Source organism: Puma concolor, chromosome B3 (assembly GCF_028749965.1).
Source record: "Puma concolor isolate L17-30 chromosome B3, mPumCon1.1.hap2, whole genome shotgun sequence".
Lineage (NCBI taxonomy): Eukaryota > Metazoa > Chordata > Mammalia > Carnivora > Felidae > Puma > Puma concolor.
Genome location: NC_141672.1, coordinates 58,190,069 through 58,197,835, shown reverse-complemented (window position 1 = coordinate 58,197,835; position 7,767 = coordinate 58,190,069). Strand labels below are relative to the sequence as shown.

At 38.6% G+C, this 7,767-nt stretch overlaps 1 pseudogene; it reads right to left on the bottom strand.

The window, feature by feature from the left end:
- Nucleotides 1-6,575: 6,575 nt before the first annotated feature.
- On the bottom strand, nt 6,576-7,235 carry LOC112856479 (protein unc-119 homolog A pseudogene; annotated as a pseudogene).
- Between the last annotated feature and the right edge of the window lie 532 nt (nt 7,236-7,767).

Here is a 7,767-nt window from a genome sequence, read left to right as displayed (position 1 = left end):
ATCTCTCTCTCTCTCTCTCTCTCTCTCTCTCTCTCCCTCTCTTTCTCTCCCTCTCCTCCTCTCCCCCTCTCCCTTGCTTGCACTCTCTCTCTCTCTCTCTCAAATAAATAAATAGAAATTTCAAAAATGGAATAGACCAGAAAACACAGTAAAGTAGATTTCTTGAATTACTAATCACACATTGCAGGTCATTTTGTGTTATAATGAATACAATTTTATAAGTACTAAGAACAGAAAAACACAATACAGAAACCAGAACAATTATTAAGCAAGGTAGAATTATTTAAGGAATGCTTCTCAAATCTGTACACCTGAAAAGAAACATTTCAAGTCAGTAGCTTGATATTTCAGAATCCTATTCTGCAGTAGTACAATATTTACTCTATGGCCATGGAATTGTGGCCAATACACGATATCCTCAACCTTGATGCAGCAAGACTTTGTTCAATAAGATAAAATTCAATATTGGCTTTTAACATGAGTTGCAATGCAATTGCTTTTGTTTATAGTTCCTAGGTTATAGGTTGTAATTTTAATAGATAGAAGAAATGCTTTTATTTTGAAGGAGAATATAATAAAACTAGACAAAACAGTGCATTAGTTGTCTCTTCTTACGCAGCTTCATACAGTAATGAGGGAATCAATACGTTATAGGCCATATGGGTCACCAGGGACTGCAGCATACATTATGCAGGCATCATGTGGTGTTTTAGCAGGGCAGTTTCCATTAATGACAATGAAATTTATACTGCTGAGTTTCAGAATATGATTTAAAAGCATACTTTACAAGAGCATACTTTAAGGAGATGCAGTAAGCCTTTTGTTATATATGAAAGCATCGTGTGACATCACATCTAGTAAACTTTTAGTTTTTTGTTTGTGTTTTTTCTTTAAGCTCAAAAGTTCAGCAGATGGTGGCAATGAAGATGGTGGCAATAAACCACAAGTACAGCAGTAGGTAGATACATATTGTACTCAGAACAAGTCATGGTCAAAATCATTGTGTAGAAGTGTGTCTTTTCTGACTTCTAGTTTTGAATGTAAAACCAGAAATTAGAGATGTGGCTTAAACCAAAAAATTCAGGTACCTGATCTTAACTGTTTGTCTGATATGGGTCTTAAATTTTAAATGTTATGGAGGGAACATGGTTTAATTAGGCAAAGGGTGCACTATATACTATGTATAGGGTATGGAAATAGTCATCTTCTTTGTGACACATGAAGTAATTGGTAACTATCACTACAGAAGAATCTACTGCTAACTTTTAGTTCATCTTTACTGTTGTTAATAACTGGGTTATCAGCCAGTTATACAAAATCTTGGGATCTATATCTATTCCCTGGAAATATTTATCCTATGCTCATCTAGATGCATCTGCGTCAAATTGTTCAATTTCATACAGGCATTGGTGTCACAATGCTAGCGTTCATATCCCAACTCTGATACTACATAACTGCGTCATATTGAACAGGTTACTTATTCTCTCTGCCCAAAGTTTCTTATTTGGAAAATGCAATAGCGGCTCCTACAGTCCAGATAGAGAATTAAGTGAGTTACTACATGTTATGTGGTTAAAATAGTGCCTAGATTATTATAAGTAATAAATAAATGCCAAACATTATTACATCAATGTTATATCATTACTAATCTTCCTTTTGCTGCTCCTCATTCCCCTACTGCTTCCAAAGAAGATGCATACTAAAGGGTTTAGTTCCTTTGTGTGATTGAAAGTTTAATCTTTAAAGTACTTTAATGATATTGTAATTGATATTTCTGATCTAATTTTGTTACTGTTCAACTCCAAGTGGATACGAAAATACTGTGAGACTAATTCCAATACAGTTAAGCTCATGCCATGGTTTTCCAATTCTGATGCCTCACAATGATTCTGAAATATTTCTGTGCAAATCTCTTCCTGTAGCCAGGGGGCAGGGATAGCTTCCTGTAGCTCGAGCTCCAGGGGTCCCAGATACACCAGGTTCAGCCACTAGCTGCCGACAAAAAAACCAAAGGCGGAGAAATAAGTGGTGGTGAAATGAGAAATAAATTTATTTCAGTGAGACTGATATTGGGAAGACAGAGCACTAGTGTCTCAAAGACTATCTCCAAAGTGCTGAAAATACTTACAGGTGTATATAAGGAGAATGGAGAATGGGGAACAAAGGTGGGCGGGTACATGCAGGTGGGCAGAAAGTTAAGTCATCATTGTTTTGGAATCAAACAGGTATGCATTCTTGTTGCTCAAGGCAGTCCTTATTGCTTGAGGGGGTAGTTTCAGTTCCTATCAGGGAATGATTTCCCCTCAGGGTCTTATACCTGAGCCAAGAGACAGCTGGAAAGAAACCAACTAGAAAGTTTGAGGGCAAAATGGAGGTGGCCAAAGTGTCCTATTTCATTAACAATATTATATATGTGTATATGTGTGTATATATATATATATATATATATATACACACACACACACACATATATGTGTATATATGTGTGTGTGTGTATATATATATCTGTGTGTATATATACATATACATATATATATATATATGTATATATATATCTTGTGACTGTGGTAGAGAGGGTGTGTAAATATTCTTAATTTTATGCACACTGAGATTATCTTTGACTGGATTGTTACCAGGAACAGACTACTCCATCATTCTCAAACCACATAGATTAACTTGATGATTAATGTTCTAGTATTTAAGGGAGGTAGATAGCACCTACTTGCTGCCTCACTCAGATTTTATTGCTTATTTTTGAATAATTTAAGTAGGCATAACATAAAAGTAGGCATAACATAAAAGTTGAATAATTTAAGTAGGCATAACATAACAAAAAATGCTACTGGGTTTGGGATCCCCTCTGGAATATTTTACCTGAGCTGTAAATCAAGAGACAGAGTTACTGTCAGTTTCGTTGAGTAGAGCTGTCCCCAAGGCCAGAAAAGCTGGTAGCAATGACTGTATAATTCTCAAAGATCAAGCTGTTCCATGTTTTTGTAAAATAATTGAAGAACATACATAAAATCAGCGCTTCCTTTGACTTCTCTCTTGATCAACAAGGTGAAACTATCCCACCTGCATAGAACCACGTTACTTTACTTTTGTGATTAATTTTGCCCTAATAGCTGTTCACTTTGTCATTATAACCTGACCCTAAGTGTTACAATTGAGAAAATAATGCTGTGTTACTTATTGACCCTAAACACCAGAGATGTTAGTACAGAAGACATTTCTACTACTCTGATAATTATGTCTATCATCATTCTTATCCTTTCTACTCTTTATTTACTATCCTAAGCTTTTTTTAAGTCATTGGAGTTCACTTTGCTTATCCAAGAGCCTTAGGCCCTATGGTTCTCTGGAATTCTATATAGTTCTCTAATTCCCTTAGTGGATGGGACAGTTTAAAATTCTTTGTGGCCTAGACCATGACTTTGAGTGGAGGAGAGATAAGTCATCTCTCTGCTGATTTTATTGCGTCTTCAGCTTCCTGCCCATGTCTTCATGTGGCAATGATTTTAATGCAATTACAGTAGGAGACTTTATTCTTTTTATAAAGAATGTGGTTATTAAATCCAAAATGTAATCATTGGGACCAACTTCAGATAAAATTCATTTTCATCTTACCCATTTTTCACTTGTTTGATTTTTTGACTGGATACCCAACTGCTTAATATTGTGCACTTGAAACAGTCATTCTCTATAAGAAGATGAATTTTAGATAAATGATTCCTCAGCTAAGCTAACTCAATGCTAAGTATTGGATAGACTCAATCCCTTTATAAAAATGGAATTTCTGAAATGAAGAGATTGTCTTTTGGAAAGACACTGGCACATGAGCAACTGAATACCAAACATTAGTAAACAAGCATATATTATGTTTAAACCCACAACAGAGAGAATAAACTAGAACAGCAGCCTTGTTTCCACAACCCAGCCTAGAAAATAATGGTGCAAAACATTTCACTCTTGGATGAGACATGTTCCTCCCAACAGTATACTTAGAAGCCATGTATCATTCACCCAAAGATCCACAGAGCTGCTTTCATGCTTCAAAGAGTTGGTACAATTGCCTTCTCCCAAGGTGGGTCACTTAGTCTTGTACCATATGATGTTACTTTGGTGTTCCAGTGGAGGTCATAAAAAAGATTGATTCCTATCCTTTGTTGTTTTGCCTTCCTTGCCATATGTAGGGCTGTGTAACATGAGCTCTTTCCTTGGTGGCTAGTCTGATCTATTGCTTGTTGCAGGGCTCCAGAGACCTAGAAAACTAAATTGTTCCCGTAGCAAGCACCCTGCAATTACTCAGGCTGTAACTACACAGACCTAACAAACCACATTGCTCCCCAGGTGGCTTTCTGGCTTTCTTGTGCCTTACTCTTTGTGCTGTTAGGCCTTTTGCTGCTCCAGGGATCCAGGAGATTGAGCATGAACCTTTCCCAAGTCATCTGATCTTGGCAAAGCCGTATTATGTCCAATGTGTATCCAGAGAAATGAGTATCAAAACTTAAGTACTTCAAGACTGAATAGATCTTATCATTGTCAAAAAAATATGTATTGAACTTTTTACTAAGAAATAACCAGTATTAAAAAAAATGAAAGAAACAACCAATATCCAGTAGAAATACATTTAACAAAGCAATGTCTATTTTTAGGTTGTAAACATTCTAGGAAGAGGACAGAAAAGCACATATAAAAATGGATATTTTTATCGGACAAAGGGCTAGTATCCAAAATCTATAAAGAGCTCACCACTCTCCACACCCGAAAAGCAAATAACCCAGTGAAGAAATGGGCAGAAAACATGAATAGACACTTCTCTAAAGAAGACATCCGGATGGCCAACAGGCACATGAAAAGATGTTCAGCGTCGCTCCTTATCAGGGAAATACAAATCAAAACCACACTCAGGTATCACCTCACGCCAGTCAGAGTGGCCAAAATGAACAAATCAGGAGACTATGGATGCTGGAGAGGATGTGGAGAAACGGGAACCCTCTTGCACTGTTGGTGGGAATGCAAATTGGTGCAGCCGCTCTGGAAAGCAGTGTGGAGGTTCCTCAGAAAATTAAAAATAGACCTACCCTAGGACCCAGCAATAGCACTGCTAGGAATTTATCCAAGGGACACAGGAGTACTGATGCATAGGGGCACTTGTACCCCAATGTTCATAGCAGCACTCTCAACAATAGCCAAATTATGGAAAGAGCCTAAATGTCCATCAACTGATGAATGGATAAAGAAATTGTGGTTTATATACACAATGGAATACTACGTGGCAATGAGAAAAAATGAAATATGGCCTTTTGTAGCAACGTGGATGGAACTGGAGAGTGTGATGCTAAGTGAAATAAGCCATACAGAGAAAGACAGATACCATATGGTTTCACTCTTAAGTGGATCCTGAGAAACTTAACAGGAACCCATGGGGGAGGGGAAGGAAAAAAAAAAAAAAAGATGTTAGAGTGGGAGAGAGCCAAAGCATAAGAGACTGTTGAGAACTGAGAACAAACTGAGGGTTGATGGGGGGTGGGAGGGAGGGGAGGGTGGGTGATGCGTATTGAGGAGGGCACCTTTTGGGATGAGCACTGGGTGTTGTATGGAAACCAATTTGACAATAAATTTCATATATAAAAAAAAAAAATCACTATTGCCATAACATACTCAGAGTAAAATATTATAGCACAACTTATGATTAAAATAAATAACACGTTTTTAAAAAAAATGGATATTTTTAAATAAAAAATGCTTATGATTTTTTACATTTGAAATTAGAAGCCATTTCTCACGTCTCCTCACAAACGTTTCTGATGTTTCTTGAGCTATTCTGGGAGTATTAAACAAATTCTCATGCAATCAATCCTTTAAGTTTGTGTTGTCCCTTTTGCAAAATTATTCTACACAGAAAATGGAAATATACTATCTTTCTCAATGAGCATGTTTTTTTTTTTTTTATCTAAATATACTATTTGACTATTTTAGCAGGCTACATTTAAGAGTTATAAGTTGTAGTAAATTTTGATACTACAATTAATAAACTGAAGTGCTGTGCAGCTATGTGTAGACTAAGCTATTTTGAGAATAAAATCCATATAAGTGTGAGCCAGTTTATGTAAGGAAATGAAGATATTAGTAAACAAGAGAAAATGTTAAAACGGTCACTATTTAATTGCCTTTGATCCTAATCTGTTACATTATTTATTTTCTGTTTAGACTCCTGTTTCTCCAACACTTTGCTTTGTTTTTTCTTTTTAAAAAGTAAAGGAAAAAGAGTTTTTTGAAAACTATATGCAGTTGGTCCAGTCCCTCCCACACATCACAGGCAGTGGCTGGGCCCCGGATGGTAACACCTGGGGTGGGCCCAGGGCTCAGACTCCCTTGGGAGTCATGGAAGCCAAACCCCACCATGGATTTTCATCTGTGAATTTACAACTCTAAATGGCCTGTTGGTGGTGGGCAGGGGACAAGGAATGGGTCCCTGCCCTGACTTCTTCAAAACCTAGATAGGGGAACACTATGCTTAAGCTCCAAAAAGGCCCAACTATGCTGTCAGGAAGTCCTGGCTACCTCTCTCCCAGGAGGCATTTCTGGACATGGAGGCAGACAGACCTCCTACCACCCCACCCCATGCTCCAGGCCCATGGGCTTCGCTGATTTGGATGTGGGACATGAGGCACCCTCCCTCCCATAGTTGACTCTGGATCCAGGGCTCTTGGAACACTCCCCAGGCAGACCTGGAGCTGGTTGCGATTTAGTGCCTCTCAATCATGAGGAAGTGGTTGACAGACTTGTCTCCCACCGTGGACTCCACCGTGGCTCCCACCTGCCTCTGACCCAGGAAGGCAGGTGTGTACTCATGGTGGACAAAGCACCCAGCATTGGGGTCCAGGTCCCGCCGGTTGATGAGCAACCACTCTGAGGCTGGGGCTTCTTGATTTCAAAGAGGACAGTGCCTGAATCCGTGTCTCAAATCTTGAACCTGATGAGGTCGATTTTGTAGATATTCTCCTCGCGTAAGCATAGGTAAGTTGCCAGCGGTGATCCGCGGCCGCCCCAGCACATCCTCCTGCCCTATAGCTGTTCCTCCGCAGAGGCCCGGCTCTCTCCCAGACCCAGATTCTCTTTGCTCTGAAGCTGCGGCTTGGGCTGGCGCTCCAGGCTTGGCCAGAGGCCCCTGGAACAGGCTGTGTTCCTATCCCAGCCTCACCACTGCCGCCCCTCTTCTTCACCTTCATGGCCTTGCAGGGCCTCAGCTTGCCAGCTGCCTGCACCTGTTGGAGCAAAGAGAAGGGGACATTTTGCCCTTTTTGAGAGAATGTAAAGATGCCTGTTCAAAGGTGAGTAACATTGGTCAAATTTGCATCACTCATGGTAAGCCACACCACTAAAATGCATTTTTCAGGACAATGAAGAACCTTGAGGGAGAAAATGGAACTACCATTAAAAAATGGTAACTATTCAAGAAATCATAAAGTGATGACTGAGATACATTAATCAGTAATCAACTGATCATTTTAGTCACAGAGGTTCCAAGAGTGAACTAGATAGGTAAGTTGGGAGAAAAGGCAACATTCAGCAGAAAACAGTGTTTGGCAAAGTAAATATTTTGTAACATTATCTATTGCTTATTTTTAATCACATTTGAAATTTCAAAGTTAGACATAAAATAGAGTGAATTTTTGAGATCTCTCCATGATATTCTCATAAAATTATATTCTTCATTTTGTTTCATTTTTAGTTTTTAATTTGAGAGAGAGAGAGAGAGAG